This window comes from Macaca nemestrina, chromosome 8, assembly GCF_043159975.1.
Source record: "Macaca nemestrina isolate mMacNem1 chromosome 8, mMacNem.hap1, whole genome shotgun sequence".
NCBI lineage: Eukaryota > Metazoa > Chordata > Mammalia > Primates > Cercopithecidae > Macaca > Macaca nemestrina.
The window spans coordinates 130,341,946-130,366,503 of NC_092132.1; the positions used below are offsets into that span (position 1 = coordinate 130,341,946).

General features: G+C 37.5%; 1 protein-coding gene, 1 non-coding gene and 1 pseudogene across 2 annotated transcripts in view; 1 reads left to right on the forward strand and 2 right to left on the reverse strand.

Moving 5' to 3' along the window:
• The window catches only part of LOC105482052 (ADAM metallopeptidase domain 28), a 596,506-nt gene that overhangs the window by 230,815 nt on the left and 341,133 nt on the right, over positions 1–24,558 (reverse strand). The window lies entirely within an intron of this gene.
• On the forward strand, positions 312–1,215 carry LOC105482051 (large ribosomal subunit protein eL6 pseudogene; annotated as a pseudogene).
• LOC112426712 (U6 spliceosomal RNA) lies at positions 3,997–4,100 on the reverse strand. Its single transcript, XR_003018119.1, has one exon. It is a non-coding gene; the product is annotated as a U6 spliceosomal RNA (small nuclear RNA).

Here is a 24,558-nt window from a genome sequence, read left to right on the forward strand (position 1 = left end):
GAAAGAAAGGAGTCACAGAAGGGGACCTACAAAATCTGGATGCAAACTTCCCTCAAATTCTTTGTGGACCCTGAACACTGTATGCATGGGATGAGACTCCAAGGAGCCCAAGACAAGATTGAACACCCCCCAGGGAATTATAACAGGATCCGAAGTCTCTAAAACACATAATCTACAATATTCAGATAAAGTATCTTTAGATTTGCAAAAACATGGCCTATGATAAAAAGAAAAAAGAGTTAGTAAGAATAAAACTACAAATGCCCCCCAGTGCTCCAGATCGGGCTAAGAAATAAGGACTTCAGCTCTTTCCCATCTTGCAAGATGGCGGGTGAAAAAGTTGAGAAGCCAGATACTAAAGAGAAGAAACCCGAAGCCAAGAAGGCTGATGCTGGTGGCAAGGTGAAAAAGGGTAACCTCAAGGCTAAGAAGCCCAAGAAGAGGCAGCCCCATTGCAGCCGCAACCCTGTCCTTGTCAGAGGAATTGGCAGGTATTCCCAATCTGCCATGTATTCCAGAAAGGCCATGTACAAGAGGAAGTACTCAGCCGCTAAATCCAAGGTTGAAAAGAAAAAGAAGGAGAAGGTTCTTGCAACTCTTACAAAACCAGTTGGTGGTGACAAGAACGGCAGTACCCTGGTGGTTAAACTTCACAAAATGCCTAGATATTATCCTACTGAAGATGTGCCTCGAAAGCTGTTGAGCCACAGGAAAAAACCCTTCAGTTAGCACATGAGAAAACTGCGAGTCAGCATTACCCTGGGGACCATTCTGATCGTCCTCACTGGAAGCCACAGGGGCAAGAGAGTGGTTTTCCTGAAGCAGCTGGCTAGTGGCCTGTTACTTGTGACTGGACCTCTGGTCCTCAATCGAGTTCCTCTGTGAAGAACACACCAGAAATTTGTCATTGCCCCCTCAACCAAAATGGATATCAGCAATGTAAAAATCCCAAAACATCTTACTCATGCTTACTTCAAGAAGCAGCAGCTGTGGAAGCCCAGACACCAGGAAGGTGAGATCTTCGACACAGAAAAAGAGAAATACGAGATTATAGAGCAGCGCGAGATTGATCAGAAAGCTGTGGACTCACAAATTTTACCAAAAATCAAAGCTGTTCCTCAGCTCCAGGGCTACCTGCAATCTGTGTTTGCCCTGATGAATGGAATTTACCCTCAAAAATTGGTGTTCTAAATGTCTTAAGAACCTCATTAAATAGCTAACTACAAAAAAAAAAAGAAAAGAAAAGAAATAAGGACTTCAAAGTAACAGTGATAAATATGTTATAGAAGCTATAGAAAAAAATATAATGGACAAAAAAATGGGAAATTTCAGGACAATACAGAACTTCACATACTCTAACTATATTCCATGTTTTGAAACTAAATAAGAACAAAATAAAAATTCTAAAACTATTATTTTATTGTAAGTTCTGGGATACATGTGCTGAATGTGCAAGTTTGTTACACAGGTATACACGTGCCATGATGGTTTGCTGCATCCATCGACCTGTCATCTATATTAGGTATTTCTCCTAATGCTATCCCTCCACTAGCCCCCCACCCGCCAACAGGCTCCAGTCCAGTGTGTGATGTTCCCCTCCCTGTGTCCATGTGTTCTCATTGTTCAACTCCCCCTTATGAGTGAGAACATACGGTGTTTGGTTTTCTGTTCCTGTGTTAGTTTGCTGAGAATTATGGTTTAGCAACTGAAATGAAATATTTGCTGGATGGTATTTTAAGCAAACTAGACACAACAGGAGAAAATACCAGTGAACTTGAAGACAAGTCAATAGAAAATTTTCAAATTGAAGCACATTAAACAATAATTTTAAAATGGTAAAAATTAAAGCATTCAATGACAAGCAGGTGAGTGTTAAGTTGTTTAACACATATGTAATTGTAATCCCAGAAAGAGAGGGCAAAGGTAATAGGGCATAAAAAATACTTCAAAAAATTTTGCCTGATTTTATTCCCAAAACTGTTCAGAAACAGCACACCACTAATCCAGGAAGCCTGAGCAGTTTAAACACAAAGAAAACCACACATAGACACATCATAGTCAAACTGTTAAAAAACAAAAATAAAAGAAAAATCTTAAAGGAAACCAAGGGAAAAGAGCACATGACATTTGGAGAGATAGTAACAGTAATAAAGCTGACTTCTCCCCAGAATCTATGGAGGCCACGAAACAAGAGAACATTTTCTTTAAAGAGGTGAGAGAAAAGAACTGTCAACCTACAATTCTATATCCAGGGGAAAAAATACTTCAACAATGAAGACAACATAAAATCATTCCTAGATAAACGCTTACAGACTTTGTTCTCTGTAACACGACGTTACAAAAAAAATGCTCAAGAAAGTTCTTCAGAGAAAGGTAAAATAAAATATAAGATAGAAATATAAATCTATAGGAAGGAATAAAGAACAATGGAAATGATCAGTATGTAAGAAAAATTAAGAACCAGTTTTCTTTTTAAAAAAAGTCTTTAAAAGTCAGTTGGCTCTTGGAAGGCAAAAATAATAACATTACCTACGGTTTATAATTTATAGCAATAAAATACATGACAATAGTACAAAAAATAGAAGTGTAAATTGAAACATTGCTGTAAGACTCTTACTACATAAGTGAAATGATATTATATTAATTCAAGGTATACAGTGATAAATTAGGGGTTTATATTATCTCTAGAAGGAACACTAAAATAAAATTTGTAGAGTTCCTGAGAAATCAAGAAGTCATCCTGGATCACGAGGTGTCAACCAGCAATGCCCTGAGCACCAGTGGTATCGTCCCAGCCCTGGATCTTCCTACCAAAGCATCAGGTCATGGCCTAAGCCTTTATTTCCTTGTTAGAGAGACTCCTGAAAAAGGTGTCTATATGTAAAGAGGAAGAAGAGGGGTCATATGAAGCATTTAAGAAACTATCTTATTTCAGTCATTCTGTAAATGATGCCCAGGTCACATTCTGACAGCCCTCTGTGATCTGCATAATCGCATTGCATTGTGGTTGGCATGTAATTTCTGGAGGCAGCTGGAAGAATCAGACAAATCTTGGACATTGCTCCAGTGGTATATGTGAACCATTCAGTTCTAGCCAGAATAAATTTGCTTAGTAGGACCAGCCTGTATCACTTGAGTATGACTCAGCTATACTCAGACAGATGCATGGGTAAAGTATATCTAGTCACTCTGCACACATGTGCCTTAGGCACTAACTCAGTAGTAGTTTGGGAAGTCTCAAATATGCCTTAGTCAACTGGTTCACAGATAGAAAGCAGCACGGAAGTAAACATTTTTTTAGTTTAGGGATTCTTATGCAATCAAAAAGTAGTTCCAATGAAAGCTATGATCTAAGAAAAAAAAAGTGCTTTGTTGTAAAATGGAGTAGCACTAAAAGTAGTTACAGGCACATTAGCTAGCTTTGGGAAGCATTACAGATGCCTGATTTATCAGAGATCAGTGAGTTAAAAGATATCACTGAGGAGCTTTAGCAGTGGTAATATCTTCAAATTTGCTTCTATATAGGTCTATAATTATGTGTGTGAATTACAATATGCATCCATTAAAAACATAGAACTATGGGTCATGAGTGGAAAACAAATGAATATTTTATCAATTTGTGTCTGTCTGTTGGAATTTAAGCCAGAAAAAAGAAAATGAAATTCTCTTCTTCTCCTCTCTCCCTCCCACTTACAAACCATTGTTTGGCCCCTGCTCTCAAGACAAAAGATGACACTCTTGAGTTCCCATTATGGATTAAATATTGGGATGCTGCTCATTTGTAACTATTACTTATACTATCTTCCCTAAAAAACTAACTAATTCCAAAATTTTATTCCCTAATTGGGGAAAGGAGGTAGGGTTCTGACTTAGGTCTTATTAGAAAAAGTCCTATGTCCTCTGTTAACCAGAACCTTAACTTGAATCCCTGAGAAATTGTTAAGGATAGGTTCTTTTCTTTCAATTTTTATATTTTTAAATTTAAATTTTATATATTTTTATATGGAACACTTCACAAATTTGAGCATCATCATTGTGCAAGGGCCATGCTAATCGCTGTATCATTCCAATTTTAGTATATGTGCTGCTGAAGCGAGCATGAGAAGGCTCTAGTTAAGCACATGAGGCTTAACTAGAGCCTTCAATTATGGGTAGAATTTTTTTAACTGATTCTGATAAACCCACCAAAAATCCTCTAGAAAGTCATTCACTTCTTAGCAATCAATTTTGAAAAATGCATATTAACAAGAAAATGAATTAGATTTTTTTATGAAGAATAGATGATATATTTTTCTTTTTTTAAATTTTTTATTATACTTTAAGTTCTAGGGTACATGTGCACAACGTGCAGGTTTGTTACATATGTATACATGTGCCATGTTGGTGTGCTGCACCCATTAACTTGTCATTTACATTAGGTATATCTCCTAATGCTATCCCTCCCCCTCCCCCCAGCAGGCCCCGGTGGATTGGTTCTTAAAGAAATCATCTTCCTCAAGAAATTGTTTTTCATCCTCCTTTAACACATGATATTAGAGTCTTCAGTGTATTTTAGAAAGAGCACTGGAATGACAAACACAGTCTGAGAATGTGGATTATAGCTCTGCTCTACCTTTCTGTGTTTTCCTGTGCGAGTTTGGACAATTCTCTCCATTTTTCTGAATACCTGTTTTCTTATCTGTAACAAGAAAATTTTCCATTTAAGCAGTGGTACTCAAACCCTTTCAGGTCATATATTCTTTTGAGATAGGTAAACCTTTCAACAGAATAATACACAAAGCTGGACAAATGTTTCTCCTCTTATGTTTTCTCATTATTTCCTAGAGGCTGGCATATATATATTCTGAGATCAAGTTAATCATGAAACAGACATTTTTATAATTTAATCATTTGGTTGATAAGGAAGCTCAGTGTCTCGTTGTCTTTAGGTATTTCACCCAGAAGCCAGGATTCCTGGTGTCTTGCCTTTCATTCTTCTCTATGTACAAAAACTGGTTTTCTTTTCCTCTCCAGAAGAGAACTAGAGAATAATCATGAACTAGAGGAAATGCCAAAACAAACAAGGAGACGAGAACTTTGGAGAAAAAGAAGAGGTTGAAGGGACCGAGGGACTGAGAGAAAAAGGAAACAGAACATAAATAAGGTTATTCTGTTGACAGAGATCGGCCTGCATGGAGTGCTCCAAATATCAAGAGAGAGGCCCTTTTTTTCTAAACAGGAAATAGACTGACCAATTTCTTATCACTCCTTGAATCCCATACGGGTTGGACAATATCACTTGAACCTTATTCATCAAGGGTTTGTATGTGTATGTGTATGTATATGTATGTGACCTGATTCTACTCTTCTTTTCCTCAGAAGATCCCTAGATTCCTATGTGGAAGACAAGGATTCAAAGAGAGCTATATGTGAAACCAACCAACCAGTTGCTTTTCTGGATTTTCCAACTTCTTCCCCCTACACATCACACATTCACACATTTAAATCCAGGGGTTCACAGACACCTAATGTCCACCTGTGTCTCTCAGAATGAGAACATTTACATTAGATAATAGCTTAATTCCTACTTTTTCTAATATCCAGAGTCTATGCCTATCCTTGCATAGACTTCTTTGAAGTAGAAAAGTTAGGTTTTTATGTATGGAGAAAATAAACGTAAAGAGACAAAATAACTCTGTTCAGTAACACATATGGCAAATGGAGACCATTGATCACTCAATCTCAGAGAACTGTGCTCACCTTCATTGCTTGAACTAACTTTGCCACTTCTGAAAAAGAAATAAAGAAAAATATGGGGATTCATACTGGACAGAATTTAAGCCAACTAGAGTTGAACCAGGGAGAGTAAGGAGCTGAATATTCAATAAAAATCCCAGATGACAGTTCAGGTTTTTTCCAAGGAGATCAACAACTCCAGTCACCAGAGCCCTCAATGGAGTGGTCAGTCTATCTCCCTACTCCACCCTGCACATTTAATCAGCACCTGTGTGTTCCAAGATCAATATTCTTTTTGTGAACTAAATTTCATTCTGAAGGATTTCAAATGCAACAAAAGTTGATCCACTGCAAAGATAAAAGAGCTGCTTAACAGCTGTGATAAACGAAATTAAAACAATTGGACATTTTTTCTACTGGGAATTAAGCTGTTTTCACTAAGACCCACACGTACCACTGCACTAGAAGAGCTGACAACAAACAAATGGAAATAAATGTTGAAGAAGCAAAATCTACCCTTACTTTTAGGACTTAGGGGAAAAAAAGGCAAAACACTTTTAGAAAGAAGCTAATTTCTATTTTTAAAAGACTTACTTCCCTCTTGAAGGAAATCAATTTCTCCAAAAATTCTTGTAAAACTCCTCAGTAGATTTTTTTTTTTTTGGCGTAGAAATGCAAATCATTTTGTAATGTCAATGATATCAACTCTTATAGGTTTATTGAATTTTTTATAAAATATGGTCAAAAGTCAAAACAAAAGTTATGGAGTAACTGATTAGTTATTGCTCATTGGACCGCAGTATATGTATCAGGCAGGGTCTTGAAAGAACTAATCATCACATTTTACACACCAAATGTGATACTTGAGGAGAATTTAATAAAGGAAGTATTTACAGGATATATTAGTCAAGTTTCTCTAGAGAAACAGACCAATAGTATATATGTGTGTGTATATGTGTGTGTTTTATGTGCACTTTAATCATAGAGCCTGAAGGTAATTTTATATAATATATAATATGTATATATACATATATGAGATTTATTCCAATGACTTGGCTCATGTGATTATGAAGGCTAAGAAGTTCCAAGATCTGCACCCAGTAAGCTGGAGGCCCAGGAGAGCCTATTTGCAATTCCCATCTGGGACCAAAAGCCTGAGAACTAAGAGAGCCAAATGTGTAAGTTTCAGTCCAAAGCCAGCAGGCTTCTGACCCAGGAAGAACCAATGTTTCAGAATGAGTCTGAAGTCAAGAAAGCACTAATGCCACGGCTCAAGGAGTCAAGCAGAAGTTTCCTATTATGCAGTCTTTTTGTTTTATTCAGGCCTTCAGCTGATTGGAGGAAGTTCACCCATATTAGGGAGGCTAATCTGGTTTACTCCACTGATTCAAATGTTAATCTCACCCAGAAACACCCTCACAGACATACAGGATAACTTTTCCTATCTCCCAGTAAGCTGACACACAAAACTAATCACACAAGGTATTGATTGAGTTTAAGAAAATCAAGTGCCCTGGGGTTAGAAATAATATATATATCCTGGTCCATGAGCAGTGAAAAGCCATTACAACTCCAGGGCCTGAAGGAGGGAGACCTTAGCATATCCTAGAGAGTTTAAGGGATGCCTAGGAACTGAAACTTTTGACAGGGAAGGAGCAAAGGAATAAATACTTATAGAGATCAACTTCCCCCATCATAGAACAAGATAGAAAAGAATGGATATTGAACATGGATAAGCAACATATATATTGCTAACCTAAATCAAGAGTCACATGTGCATTCTAGAATCCACTTGGTAGCTTGAATTATAGCAATGAAGCTGCTATAAAATGAAATACAGGTACTGAGGCCTCATCCACATTTATCAAATAAGAAATTATGAGGCTGGATGCCAGAGATGAGTATATATTTAAGATTCTACAGGCAATTCTTTCCTACATCTCTGATTTAAGGGCACTCTCTTGAAAGACGCTTGTCTTCATCTTTATCTAGTTATCTGAGGATCACATCCTATTTCTAAAACCAGCCACATGTTGAGTATCCCTGATATGAAATGGTTGGAACTGGAAGTGTTTCGAATTTTTTGGATTTTGGAATATTTGCATATATATGAAATATTTTGAAGACAGAACTGAATCTGAACACAAAATTATGTTTTGTACCTTATACACATCAATTGAAATTAATTTTATACAACAGTTTTAATGCCTTTGTGCATGAAACACAGTTCGTGCACATCAGAAAGCAAAGGTGTCACTATCTCAGACACCCATGTGGACGATCTGTAGTTGTTTGGCATCACCATTTTTCCTAACTCTGAATTTATATGCTACTGATAAGCAGTAACTTCTTACACTTATTCACATATAAGTACTTAACAGTAAAAAATACAACATACAGGCCGGGCGCGGTGGCTTATGCCTATAATCCCAGCACTTTGGGAGGCCAAGGCAGGCAGATCACGAGGTCAGGAGATCGAGCCCAGCCTGGCTAACATGGTGAAACCCTGTCTTTACTAAAAATAAAAAAATTAGCCAGGCATCGTGGCATGTGTCTATAGTCCCAGCTACTCAAGAGGCTGAGGCAGGAGAATTGCTTGAACCCAGGAGGTAGAGGTTGCAGTGAGCTGAGATTACGCCATTGCACTCCAGCCTGGGCGATAGAGCAAGACTCTGTCTCAAAAATAAATAAATAAAATAAAAATAAATTTATATATATATATATATAAATATATAAAACATACCATTAATACAGGAAATAAAAATGTGTTCAGGGTAACTAACCAGCATGGTGTCATCCCCAGAGTACCTGGATCAGCTGTTAGACAGCAGTGACAACAGGCAAAGGGAGGTTTTCAGTCTCCACCTACCATGCTGGGTTTTAGTTAAAAGGTTACCGTATGCTGTATTTTGGTTTTAGGTGAAAAGAAACATCAGAGCAGTTTAGGAATGAGGAAGCATTCTGCTGGGTGGCTCTTTAAATTTTTTCTCCCAAGTCACTGGTCTTACTAACAATAATTTTTGTCTTAGACATCTCTGACTTTATAAACTGACAAGATTTCTTGTTCTGTTATGAATGCTTGCTGCTATAGCCCTTCACTAAGCCCATGACACTTTTTCACCACCTTGTCTACAGGCACATTTTCTGCAGTGTTAAGGATGTCATCTTCATCATTGCTATTATCACAATCACCTTGATTCAAAACCATTTCGGCTATTTTACCACCAACCAATGAATGAACAACTGGAGCCTCATTGTCGAGGTTGAAAACTTCTTTAGTGTAATCCCAGCACTTTGGGAGGCCAAGACAGGTGGATCACGAGGTCAGGCGTTCAAGATTAGCCTGGCCAAGGTGGTGAAACCCTGTCTCTACTAAAAATACAAAAACTTAGCCAGGCATGGTGATGGGCACCTGTAATCCCAGCTACTCAAGAGGCTGAAGCAGAGAATTGCTTGAACCAAGGAGGCAGAGGTTGCAGTGGGCCGAGACCACACCACTGCACTGTAGCCTGGGTGACAAAGCAAGACTCCATCTCAAAAACAAACAAACAAACAAAAAAACTTCTTTGGTATCCACTTCTTCCAGATTACTAATGGACTCTGAAGGTATAACATTTACCTATATAAGAAGGTAAGATACCGTTTTTTTTTCTTACTTGAAATGCAGAATCCTTCAACGCTACCACATTGTTCATCATTACCAAACATAGTCTCAAATCAGAGGTTGTCCAAGGCATATACAACTACATCTTCAGTCGTGCTCTAAGTGTTGCAACAGCATATATGGCATCCTACGTGCTCGACTGTTTGAAAACCTTTTATGCCCATGCCTCTCTTCCCTGTCATTAGCATGGTGTTCAAGAAAGTGTTTTCTATATTTACTCTTCATTGATCTGAGAATACCCTGGTCACATGGCTGAATTAATGAAGTCACATTTGGGGAAAAGTACATGATGCAAGTATTTTTTATGAGAATATCAGCTAGAGGATAAGAACAGTTGTGAAGTAATAACAGAATATAGCAGTCATCATCCAGTCCAGCTTCCCAGCAGTAAGCACGAGCTGCTAGTACATAATGTTTGTGAAAACAGTAAGAAAAGATATCCGGCCAAGTTTGGTGGCTCATACCTGTAATCCCAGCATTTTGAGGGCCAAGGTGGTAGGATCACCTGAGTACAGGAGTTCAAGACTAACCTGTACAACATAGTGAGACCCCAATTCTCTACAAAAAAATTATCCAGGCATAGTGGCATGTGCCTATAGTACCAGCTATTCAGGAGGCTGAGGCAGAAAAATTACTAGAGCCTGACAGTTTGTGGCTCCAGGGAGCTGTGATCACACCACTGCACTCCAGCCCAGGCAACACAGTGAAACCCTATCTCAAAGAAAAATAAAAATAAAAGTTGTCCTTGGTGATCCATATCTTTTGTGAGCACTATAATGGACTGGTAGAAATTCACTCCATGGAAACAGGAAGGATGCAAGCTTTTGCCCATCACAGCAATTTACACTTAGGCATGCCTGCTGCATTAGCACATCTCAGCAGTAAAGCTGTCCTTGGCATCCTTAATTCCTGTAGGGGATGTCTCATCAGCTGTAGTCAATGGCTTTCTGTGGCAATAACCACAAAACAGTGATGCTTCATTGCATTATAAACTTGTTCTGGCATCATATTTTCATCAGTGGCAAACTCATCCATCAGTTTTTCTACTGTTTCATAATTAGTGCATGCTTTATCACCACAAGTCTTAAAAAAATAAATTATGTCTTTTCTTAAATTTCTGCAATGTTTGCTGAATACTCACAGTTCCCTTCAATCTTGAGTTCACTGTTATAGATCTTTGCTTGTTTCATGATCAGTATACAATTAAGTGCCATGTATTCACTGCAATGCTGATGAATCTACTCTTTCAACACACAACGGAGATCTTTGTTTTTAGCTTTATGCAGTGTTGTTGTATTTTTCATTGATTTTTCTACATCACTTTCAGCATAAAACTATACAACTGTGTACTTCTGTTTCCTCAAGTCATACAGAGTGGTCATTCCAACACCATACTGTCCTATGAGGTGTTTTACATTTACACCACTGTCCGATTTCTCCTACAGCTTGACTTTCTGTGCTATACATCATCATAAATGCTTCCTCTTTTCTTATCATTACCCATATGAATATTTGTAGACATTTTCAACATTTTTACACCACAGACAAGAGAATAAGAAAAAAAAACCCATAATGAGTAATGTACATAGGTCTTGGCCCCATGTGGATCATCCTCGTGAACCTACCATTGGCATGTCCAGCCTGCACACATACCATTTTATTACACTTCTGGGGCATATTTGCATGGGGGAATCTGGGCATGCACAGAAAAAATATATCATAGCCGAAGGGGACTGGGAGGGCTTTTTTTCCCTTGAGAATGCTGAATCAATTGTGTGATATGTACCTGTGTTTTGACTATGACCCATCACATGAGGTCAGGTGTGAAATTTGCCACTTGTGACATAGTGTCAGTGCTCACCAAGTTTCAGATTTTAGAGCATTTCAAATTTTCAATTTTCAGATTAGAGGTGCTCAACCTCTAATTCTGTGTAAGAATTATTGTTTCCCCAATAACATTGTTCTTTGGGAGATATTATTGGAATAATATTGTTCCAATATTTTGTTTACACATATTTACACATGTATTAGAATACATGTCTAATACATGTGTAAATATGTAAACACATGAGGCTAAAATAAACCCTCTTTCTTTTTTCCACTAAGGTGACTACATTGATTATTGATGTGTTCTATTTTATGCACATACAGTCCAAGTCATGAAACTTGGTGTGAAACTTACATGATAGTAGAAACAGCCTATCTATATACTTTGTCCATTATAATTATGCTCCCACAACAAGAAGAACTTTCCTAAATGTGGAAATCAGAGTCAGCAATCAATCATTGCATTCAGGAGAAATTTCTCAGCTCATCATTTTACCTAAGAATCTTTTAGTCTGAAGTGATACCTTCTGTTAGTTCCTTCCTGGATCCTGGTTTTCTTTTTGTCATTGAATCTTTAAAAAGGCTGCAGTTTCATCAGACCTTCTGAGAAAGAGAAAACATGCTCTGCACACACGTGACTGTGGGAATCACAATGAGAAGATAAACAGAGTATCTTTAAAATACAAATCCGTAGGTGAGTGCTTTTATGTGTTATCCCAGTAAGTCTGTGCAACTGTTCTAAATCATAGTCATCATTAGACTATTTTCAAGATGACAAACTTGCTAATCAGAGATTAAGTAATTTTCCTCAGGTCTCTCATGTATTAAGTAGCCAGAACTATGGTATTTACAGCCTGTAGTCTTTTGGCTATTCTACAGCCCCTCTCATTATGTCAGAAGGCTGGGGAGAAGGCTACATTAGCCACGAAGATGGCCTTTAGGATTTAGGAAGCATTTTCCAATACCTCCATAACAACTAGATTTCTTTTGTAATATCTGTAAGGTGGGACATACAGGAAGTTTCTGTGTTTGGTGAACAGCTGATTTCAAAATGGGTTTCATGAATTATCCACCCCAAGGAGCACAGGATCATGGCACAGCAAATTCTACCTCCTGAGAAAATGCTTCAGTCCAACCCTCAAGCTGAAAAGGTCAAAGAGATCTCAACTGCCAGCACTAATAGCAGATTCATGCTACACAGTAGGGTAAGCAGGTGACAGGCACAAAAGTGAAGGAGGAAATTAGCAGAAGCCCATCATTTCAGAGAAAGTGTGTAAACATTTACATAATACCAGTAATCCTTTTAAATGCATGATCATTTAATTTTATCATGATTGAGAAGTAATCACTTTGAAGACACTGATGCTTGCCTTTCTGAAATCCTGCAGCGCATGCAGTTATAATACAAATATAGGTTTACAATATTTACTGTCTTGAAAAATAGTAAATGGTACAGGAAAAATGAAGAATCTAAAAACAGACCAACTTGATCTGTCTTGGTGCTTCCATGTACTTGCTGTATGACCTTGAATGAGTTACTCCATCTTTCTGGGCTTTATTTTCTTCACCTGAATCAAGGTTATAGTTATAAAAGTAACACTTATTTTTTCCTACATGTCAGAGCTCCTTTAAATGTTTTACATGGATTAATTCATGTAATGATCACAATAACCTTATAAACTACACCCAATTACGATTTTTATGAATACCAGAGTCCAGATCCAAATATAAGCTTTTGTCGCCACCAAAGACCAGCTCTTACACTGACTATTTAAATGCCTATACCATTTGGGGTGTGTAATCATTAAGATAATATACTTAAATGCCTATTAATAATCAATAAAGGTGAGTTTCTTTTGGTAAAAGAAAATCATGGATGCCTTCCCTGGCCCCTTACCCCCAACTTTACTCCATACTCAAAGAGTAATGTTGCTGTGGATCAATTAATTTTAAGGATACTGATTGACCTTCAGTTTCTAAGAGTGGGACCATAATGGAGTATATATAAATAACTCTGTTTTAGGGGAAAATTACACTTTATCTTGCTGATTGAAATACTCTTCAGTAGCACTGTTTACATTGGAGAAATTGAAGAGAATATTTTCGTTTCTGCATATCATTCTGGTATAGTATGCCTTGTGATGCATTGAAGAATTAAAATGAAAACCAAAATAATCCACAAACATTCAGTTCATAATCATGTTTCTTTGGTAAGCCCTGGTAAGACTTGCCCTGGTTCTTTACACTAATACTCGGAGAGAGGAGAGATATGGATAGATGAAACTCACAAAAACAATAAAACAGAAGGCTGATCATTCTCATTGGAGGTATAATAAATCACTGGTGTGGCATCAAATTTGCAACACTCTCAAAAAAAGCTGAGAGATCAAAAGTTTAAAAAAACATGAGAAACTGGTAGAAACAGACGAATGCTCAGTGATTCAAAATACCAATGACCCTAAAGAATATACAGTAAATTCTTATTATTTGTGGTACTTATATTCTGTAAAGTGGCTATGAACCACTGAATAAGAAACCAGTACCCCTAAGTAAAATACATGGTGAGGTTTCTGCCCTGTGAACCTCTGATCGCAGTATCTTCACGAATCCATCAGTACATAACTTTGTTTTATGTCTGCCTTTGTTTAAAGACACTTTATTCACTATATAATTTTTATTAACATTGAGCTCACCTCCAACAGCATTACAACTCATGTCTGGAAAAAGAAATAATCTTATCTAAGATGCACAATTCCTCCCTTAATCATCTTGCAGCCTTCCTGCACTTAGGAACACCAGACATAGTTCAGTACAATGTTTGGAGACCATTTTAAATGGAGAAATTACCAAGGAAAAGCATAAAAATGTAAAAAAAACAAAAAAACAAAAACAAAAAAAAGTGGCACTAAATATACTGAAAAAAACAAAGTGTTCGCTGGTAAGCACATGATGTTCATGTCTGCAAATGACCGTGAAAGCATTGCAAGTAGTATTTGGGGATTACGAATAAATTTTATCAAGTAAGCAAATTCACAAATACACAGTGTAAGAGTAATGAAGATTGGTTGTATAAGAATGAATTACATTCTAAGTAACAGAGCTATAATACAGTGACATTTATTCTAGTGAAACACTTCTGTATGAAATTGAGAAAGTCTGTCACATCCCAGTGAAATTGAAGACAACACTGACTGTTTCACCGTTTCTGGCAAAATATCTGAGCTACAGTCTTATAAGGAGTATAAAAACAAATAAACAAAACACTGAGAAAAAATATTCCCAAAAGAATAATGGGTAAAAGACATAAAGTGTTCAAATGGTGAAAAAGTAAGAAACAAGTAGGAATAAAGTGATTCCAACTCAATAATCATCAGAAAAGACAAATGTGTTGCTCACAAAATTATCAACACAAATGTTAATACCAAATGTCAGCAAGGCTGTGGAGAAATAAGTATCACATAAATTTTTTGGCTGGGACATCAGTAAGAACAATTTTGATGGGAAATTTAAGAATGTGAATTAAAAAACAAAAAAGCCTTTTGAGCTAACCATATTTCTTGTAGAAATAGAGCCCTTAATGAACATAAATGTGCTATTATATTCATCAAATTATTTTTATAATAAAATATCTGAAATTCCATGAATGCCCGACATTGAATTAGAATACATTAGAAGATGGAATATTACTTAACTATTTAAAATTATTGTAGAGGATTCATGTATAAATACATCTTTAATACAAATGCACTGAAATTGTACATAGCAAAACCATGAATGTACATATGTGCAATGCAAATTTATACACATATATAAACACATAACAGGATAACCAAATATAATTATGCATATAAATATTGCTGCACATCATGGATATATATGTGTGTATAATATCCACAGACAAGTATCAAAATGTTAACAGGAATTACTTCTAAAATTTGGGTAACAAGTGATTTTTACTTTCTTCTTAATGTTTCACTGAATTTTCCAAACGTTTTAATGTATATTGTATCACTTTCCATAATTCAAGAGGAGATGTAATTTTAAAAAGGTGGGTAATAAATAAAAATTATTTGGATTTTTTTAAGAAGAAAATTTAACTGGTATGACACTGCCCAAGCTTTAGCCTGTTGCTTCAAATCATCAACTTTGTTTTTATTTCTTCCTCCAACTTCCTTGGTTGCTCTTAAAAACAGTGCCAAGCCCAACTCTCCCAATAGGAAGTTCAAATATTGAACCTTTCTCAAGCCATTCAGCTTTGTCAATGTTCTGCAGAAAATGGTCCTGCCAGAGGTACTGCGTTCATACCTGCTCAAGGTATTTTAAGACATCAAATAAATTGTTTCTTGTGAAATTATAACTGGCACGAAATAAGCCACAGCCTGCAGCATCTACAAACATGGTCAAATCCAAGTTCAGTAGCTTATGCTCAAGTCTGTGAGGGGCATGGCATAGGATGGTGCATCCTTGAGAGTAAACAGGGAACAGCTGCATTAGGGAAAAGGGGGAGGGTGTGCAGTCATCTTCGGTAGGAGGATTATATCTATGCCCATCAGATTTAAATACACACATACACACACACACACACACACACACACACACTGTCTTATGTGACTGATCAAGAAAATGGATCAGTAATTGAAAATGGCTTTCAGTAATTGGCAATTATACCTTCAAAGAGAGTTGTGTAAAAAATGAAAAAAAAAATGAACTTGAATTCCCAAACTGCAAACATCGGCGACAAGGACTTGTAAGTGTGTACGTGTGTGTACGTTAAATCTTAATTTTACTATAGAAGAGCAATACACACTATGGGAGTGTGACTGGGCACTTGTCCCTGGGAAGTCACAGAGGTTAAAAAAAAGAAAAAAAAAAGCAGCTTTGTTTCTGCTGGAAGAGCAAAGAAGGAAGAGGCTAATAGCCAGGGAAATAGGCCAGACTGTGGATTTTAAACCCAAAAAAAGCACAAACACAAGTCACCCTGAAAATAGCACTGGCTGGACAAATGGTGGACTGGAAGAGTCTGTTGAGAAAGAAATTGCTGAGAACATTTTAATTCTCCTCACCAGTTTGCCTTCTTCCATGATTGTAAAAACCACAACAAAGGGAGCAAGGCTCACCCACTGTAGGACAAAGTGCTGCAAAGGTCGTTACCCACTGGATGGCAGTTGTGCTACTGAACATACAATGGCCTTCCTTTATCATCCTTCCAGGGCCAAATGAGGTACCCCTGCCATCTAACTCTAGAGTTCAAGATTGTCTTAAGTCAAAGATTCCTTGGTTGTTCTGTTGTGAAAATGAACAGACGCTCCTGCCTACTGTCCTGTGGGTGACACAGCTATGTTCAACTAACCCAGGGCCATAAAAACCTAAACCACTCCTCAGTTCTGGTTTAGGAGGTCCTGGGGTCTGGCCTAAGGAGCCACTTGTTTCTGATGACTGGTCCCACTTTGAACAGTTCTCTGTACCCATTTCATTCAGCATGACGCTGTGACTCTTCATCAATCTACTCCCCTATAGGTTCATTACTTACACTGTAGAAATGTGAAAAAAAATGCCTATAAGAAGAACAAAGTGAGCCTGAGTCCATAGAAGGAAGTCTTCTGACCACTGTTTACCAGTAATCACTGATACAAAGAGGAAGGAAATGCACATTTTATATCAGTTTTATATTAGTTTTATATTAGCACTTATCAATAAGACATGAAACTTTTAATCCAAAGTGGATGAAAACTGTTCTTTAAAACAATAGAGAAAGAGAAATGGATGAAATGCAAAATTCCTTAATCATTCTAAGCTCGAACCTGTTATTTTCATTTGGATATTCTTCAATCAACTTCCTCACCAAATCAAATTTTCACAGTGGAGAGGGTAGCATACTGCTATTTGGAGGTAGGGGGTGGAATTCATTTGTAAGTACTCATATAGCATTACAGGATAAATAATGCATTTATCAGCAAGAGATGAGCATACCACAGAGAAAAAAGGAGAACTAGCCATTTTCTTGGAATTATTCAGAGAGCAGGTTATACCGTGTCACCCAGAGTAGATACTGCCATTTGAATGCGTGTCACATCCATTATGGAATGATGCAGAAAGGCTTAGTTTCCTCTTCAATTTACTGTTCTAGTGGTTATGCTAGAAAGTTGCAATTTGGCCTTCTATGACTTATTATATTAACAAAAGTAATTGTATTAATTACTACAAATTTATTTATAATTTTATAAAGTTATTTCTATAAAAATAGTATAGATTTATTATAAATTTATTATTATAAAATTAAATACAATTATTATATTTTGATTTAATTATATTTAGTAAGGAGGCATTATATTCTCACCAGGGATTTGGGTTAGACAGGTTTTCACATCCCAAGGCACCTTTGCATTTTTCATAGACATGACATCCACATGGAAGAGACTTGGCATTCTCAACAATGCTTTCAATTGCTAATTCAATTGTTTTCCAATGGCATGCCTGCTACACTGCCCAAATTTTGAAAAACAAAACTCATATTAAGCAGTTTTCAGAATACTGATTTTTCCAACTAACTTCTTTGGGAAAAATAGATGTCTTCAAATTATTGCCTTACTCTTTCCCATACATGCCCTTGTCCAGGCATTATCACCTTCATGATTAATTCACAGCAACAGATCTTTTTGTGCCTCTCTCCCAGCTAGCAGTTTCATGACTGCCTTGCAGAAGGGCACTGTGAATTAAGCAGGTGTGCACTTGTGGCTGTGTGACAGGCAATGGTAAGTCTATGAGTTAACATGCTGATTCATGAATAATCAAGATTCACTAGCTAACATACTCCAAAAAATTACAATTTTTATATATATGGTGAAATAGGAATTGAGAAGGGCATACTGTAAAATGAGGAAATATTCTATCCCTACCCTTTCTTATGCTCTCATGCTCACTTGGTAATTTCTCTTAAAACAATTTAATTCATATGGATTTCTAAACAGCAGTCCATGGCATTTATAATAACAAGTCTGAATTTTTGGCTGGGCATGGTGGCTCACACCTGAAATCCCAGCACTTTGGGAGGCCAAGGCTGAGGCTGAGGCCGGCGGATCACTTGAGGCCAGGAGTTTGAGACCAGCCTGAGCAACAGGGCAAAACTCTGTCTCTACAAAAATACAAAAATTAGCCAGGCTTGGTGGCACATGCCTATAATCCCAGCTACTTTGGAGGCTGAGGCAGGAGTATCTCTTGAACCCAGGAGGCAGAGGTTGCAGTGAGCCAAGATCACTCCCCGACACTCCAGGCCGGGCAACAGAGCAAGACTCCATGTTTTTTTAAAAAAAAAAAGAAAGAAAAAAGAAAAAAAAGAAAAGAAAAGAAAAAATTATTTTAGCCTGCTAACTTGTACTACTTTTTAATTTGCTTAGCAAATATTTTAATTTGCTTAGCTACAGTATAGCAGGGAAAAAATAATTTTAAGCTACCACTCACAATCTGATCTTTCCAACTAAATTATTTCAGTTTTTACATATTTTCTTCTAGTCTTGTACCAATTTATGCTATATATTATATATACATACACATGTACAGTTTTAATAGCCAGTGAAATATGTACACTGTTAAATACCTATATAATTTATATGCAAATACACATTTATTATGGACATACATATATGTACTCTATACTGCTTATTAAAAACGTAAAGATTACTGTGTTCATTTAGTATTGAAACATAGCTATCAATCAATGATTTCTCTCATTGCTGTAACTGCAATTGTCACTCATCTTGGCTTAATCACCCAAATTTTCTTAACTTCAATTTCTTTTTTGAGGGAAAAATTTATACGAATAATATTGCCCGACCTACTTCACTGGAATGTCAGAAGCCGTTTAGAAAGTCAGTGGGAAAATGCATTGCAAAGACATAAAAGTTTGAAACGCAAGGTGCTGTGGTCACTGTCACAACTGCCTTCTACCACTCCTGTCCAGGTGAGAAGCGTCCTCTGTAGGTGAGACATTGCTGCTATGCCCTCACATTCTATCAAGCCATCTCTTTTACCTGGAGATGCAACTGGCAATTCAAACTCTACCAGAAAGCTTTTAAAAGTGCATTCCACTCTACACTGTCTAGCTTTAGAGTCTATTCTCTCAGTGCCTTTGTGTTTGGAGGAAGAGCCTGAAGAAAAAGGCTAAGTTCTCATTTTTCAGGGTGAAAAGCTAAAACACAATGCCTGAAACAAACAAAAAAAAAAATCAGGAATTAACATCATAAAATGTGTTATTTAGGACATACATGGAAATACCAAGAGAAAAAGCTAAAAGAATGGAAAGCGGCTGCCTATGAGGAGTGGGTGCTGGAAATAGTGGCAGAGGAAACAGTGGTTTTCATAATAGCCTTTGTAGACCTATTCAACCCCTTAACCTATGTGTATATATATATTTTATAACAATGTAAACTTTTTTAAAAGTTTACATTGGAAAAAGGTTTACAAAATGCTTTGTGTGGTGCCTGTTACATGGTACATGCTTATTATTTTATCATATGTTTTACGTGAGAGACAGAGCTGCTTTTATTCCCTCCCCCCCCATCAACAGAAGTCTGTGCTCTGATTCTCAATTACTCTCATTGCTTAATGATCGATTTGAGCTTCCTGATCATGGCCTGTGTCCTCCTAACCTAATCTCTTCAATTAATTTTTACATAGTCATCAGAAGGAGGCTCCAACTTCCTTAGTGACAATGCCCTGGAGTCCCATTATACTATGGCTTTCAAAACTCTCCATAGTCCAATGAGTTGCTGAATTTACATCTCCAAGCTTGAATTCTGCTGAAAGCTCCAGACTTACGTAGTATGCACTCTATGACTGTGCTGGGAAGCTCAAACTCCATAAGAAGTCTATATGAAATATAAAGTTAAATAGACTTTTAAGACCTGTAGCTCAGCTTTAAGGTCTTCCGTCCATCCTTCCTTCCTCTATGGAACTGAGTTGGTAAATGTCTTCATGATCCACCCAGCTAGTGTTCAAGCTGGAAATCTGAGACTCAACTATGAGTCTCAACTTTCTCCCTCACTTCTCACTTCCAATTCAGAATCAAGTCATGCAGATCCTGACTGTGAAATATATCTCAAAATTGCACACTGTTCTCCAACCACCTCTGTGACCACATTAGTCCACCTCAATATCATCACTTGTTAGAATGATTACAAGAGCTTGCTAATTACTCTCCTTGCTTGCAAACTTTGCTCTTCAGTGGTTTTCCACACAGCAGGCAAAGTGATCTTTGTAAATACAATCTGGCCAGGCCATTCCCTTGATTTAAACCCTTTAATGGATTCCCACTGTGCTTAGGTCCAGGGGAGATTTATTATCTGGGAACTGACTATTTCTCTTTCTCTTGAACCATTCTCCCTCATGCTATCTCCTGCATACTGGCCTCATTTCAGCTTTTCAAGGACACCCAGCCGTTTCCATTTCAGGGACTTTGCACAGAGACTACCACTGCCTGAACACTCATCTACGATGGAGGCAGCTGAACACCTCCCACTTACACTACATTCCTGTTCAAATGTCCTTTCTTAAATAGCCTTTTTTGGATGCATTAATATTAACATTTATCACAATTTTTATCTTTATATTTATGTATGTGAACATCTGTTGGTTGACTCCCCTTCCAAGCTATGTTCTGGAAAGTCAAGGACCATGTCTGTTTTGCTGTCCACTTGACCTCAGGACTGGCTCATTGTAGGTGCTCAAACACTATTCTAAAGCATCTTCCACTAATGGTTAATTCATTTTTTAAAGTATCAAGTTAAACAGACTGCAAGGAACTAGCCCAGGGACAATCTATGGGGTTCTTGCTGGCAAAAGGCCCTTGAAAAATGGCTCTTTTCACCCAGCCTTCCAAGCTCCACAAGTCAAGGGCACAGCAGGATTCTTGATGACTTATACAAACTCAGCTCAGGAGAGCCAGACCTTCTTCTTCCCTTGGCTCCACATGCAAATAATATGAACATTTTCTTATTAAAAAGGAAAAGAGCATCTAAGGTATTTTATTCTGAGTATTTGTTCAGTAAGGAGAAGTTTACACAGCTTGTGGAGAATTATTCAGCAGGAAATTAAATCTCTGTAATTCTGAATTTTCACTTTGCTTTTAATTGGCAAAGCTTCCTGGCAAACCACTCTCCCCTCTAGAACATTTGTTAATACCACATCCGCCATCAAAATGTGCTTTCAGAGCCAAATTACAAAACAGGTTAAACAAGATGACTCTCTGGAGGTCTGAGATACTAGGTTTTCGATAGGCTATGAACACACCACCAGGGCATGCAGATTTGGGTAGCAATTAAGTTTGCATGGCAATTTGAAGCTTACAAAGTATTCAAACAAGATAATGGTTTAACAACAACAACAAAAATTCTCTTACACTATCTATGTAAACAAATTATCTCTTACACTATCTATGTAAACATATTATTTCATTTGAGCCACCCAACAATTTTATGAGACTGATCTTGGAACTATATTTACCAAGAAGGCAACTGAGTGGCTTGGAGAGACTGAAATGACTTGCCCAAGGTCACACAACTAATGCCCCACAGGCAGAACTTGAAATTAAAGCTTTTAGCAGATTTATTTTTGTATTATCTCGTGCTACTTCTCTTCTGCTGAATCTGAGTATTTTGCCATTTCATTTGGGACAGAGAATGGACTTCACCTAGAAACAAATAGTTACAATAAAGAGTGGATTTGTATTTTCAACAACCAACCAACTTGACCCTTTACTTACTAAGGAAAGCCAGGTGGATTTTATCCTTTTACTTTGCTCCATTTAATAAGGAAGGGGCAATGATTTTTACCTCTACTGGACCAGAAGATGTTAGAGGGATTTTATACAGAGAACATGAGAAAATTGGACAGTAACTTATCTCATTTTGCTGAATCTATGGCTCCATGAATTGTTACACTCACCAGTGTGTTTATGCATTTAGAAAGAAGAAAAAATATTCTGCAATTAAACCAGGATAGCCAATGGTAACATGAATCTAAATTTCAAACATCTTTACATATTTTTAAATGTACATTTAGAATATATTAAATATACAAGATAACTCAGATCAGTATGACAGGGAACGTATTGTCTCTCATATATATCTTTAGAAACTCATTCCTTTTTTCTCTTTTTCTGCTAATTTAGTCTTCATCATCTTCTTCTGGAACATTAATATGCAAAACCTATTGCTTTTCCCATCTCACTTCTTCTCCCTCCAATCCATCCTCTGTACTGCTATTAGAAAACTTTTTTTTTAATACAGCTCTGACGATGACTTCCTCACATTAAAGACTTTCATTGATTTCCTACATCCAGGGTGAAATTATAACTTCTTAAATTGTCATCCCCAGGCACTTTACAACTGGGTCCCAAACTTCCTCTCTGTCCCCACCTCATAGTGTATCTTATCCATAGAGCATACTTTACTTCTCACTATTCCCCAAGACTGTGTCCTATCACACCATACATACAGACGTGAACATTCTGTTTTCTCTCTCGGCAAAGCTATTATTCTCCGTCTTTGCTGGTAAACTCTTGTACATCCTTAAAGACCAAGATCAAGTGGAATACCTTTTTTGTGATGCATTTCCCACTCCCAGGCAGCCAGGAGGATTGGAGGGGAGATCCAGTGGCAACTTAGCTCAAAACATTCCAACAGATGTTAAGAGAGAGGCCCAGACAAGTGGAGTGTTTTGTTCAACGTTAAACAGCAAGCTAATGACAATGTTTGGGCAAGAATCCATGACTTCTCGCCCCAGGTTCACTTTTTCTTGCACTTGAATGAATGTAAATAAAAGAATAGAGTGAAGGTAAAACTCAAGACCATCCCTGGCCATCAGATCTCCACAGTTACTTCCAGCAGGTCTACCAGGGACTACCTAGACCACCAGCAGGCAAACTGATGTCCTGACAAGGCAGTCACAATTGGATTCAGACCTCTTTGCCCTTGGGTTACTTCACCCCCCAGAATAAAAATCCCCACCTCATAAAACATTGTGAGGATGAAATGAAATTTGTGTATTTCAATGTCTATCACTGTGCCTAGCATAAATAAAACTCAATAAATGTCACCTCCTTTACCCATTTCATACTAGATGAGGTCAAAATATGGCTGCTTCAAGGTTAAACTCATTGTCAAACCACCAATGTAGTTAAGCAGCATTTTATTTAATACATTTGTAAAAACACACAGCTTTGGTATAAGTTCCGCAGTGAGGATAACACCATGCTGTTTATATAATACACACGTGTTCACTTTGAGAATGGGGTGAGTGGCATTACCACCAAAGTCATAGCATTTGGGTATTGACCCCCAGCAGGAAAATGGATCAATTAGGCAAGCAGAAGGAAGCAAACAAGTCTACAACTATAAATGTCAGCACACACACACACCCAGAATTAGGGAGCGAGATCAAAGGCAGATTGTAGCTACCCAGGAGAGACACCAAGAAGATTCGCATTGGAGCAGCAAGATCCAGGCACCCAGAAGACCTTTTCAGAACTTCCAACCATATCTGGAGAGAAATCAAAGGCTGAATCCTTGGCTATTGCATTTCAAAATAAATAAAGACTCCTCTACTTCCTTCACGAAATATCAGCCAAGCTAAATTTATGCTCTAGAATATTACCCTGGGAGCTGTCCCTGGAAGAAATCATTTTAACCCTAATACTGCTCTTTGTTTTGAATCCAAGTCTTCTGCCTTTGCCCACACAGCCATTAGCAGACAAATTAGAAAAGCATCCAATCAAAAAGTATTTACCGGCAAAAGGGTGTAAAGTGCTGTACTAGAGGAAGTGCCAGTACCCAGATATTATTGAAACATCTCCCTTTGAGTATTCTAAACTTACTTTGTTACTAGTCCCTTCTGTAGGGTTAAGTATTGCCTTTTTTTGGAGGTCACCCTTTAAGTGTCAAAATCCTTGATGTGAGGATAACACGTTAGATTGACAACACCTTTCCAGAGGGGCAGGACTACTGACATCTGAGAGCATTTGACTGGGAAGAGGCCCTGAAATGTATTGAGAAACAAAGGTAGAAAGAGAACCAAGAAATCGGACTTGCTCCTTTATTGTAGTTAAATATTGTGTGATATGGAGCTAAATTTGAAGTAGACTTATCTACATGTTACCTTCTATTAACTGGCTGTGGCTTTCTGGAGCTCTGTGCTAAGGATTCTAAGCCCATTTCGGGACATGGGCTGACAGATGAGGGGCAGCATACGTCATGTATATTTTCTAACCTCTCTACGGGGAAAGAGCCCAGCATTTGGAGTCAGAATCTGGGTTCTGCCATTTGCAAGTTGCAAGTTCTATGGTGCTATGAGCATCGCTG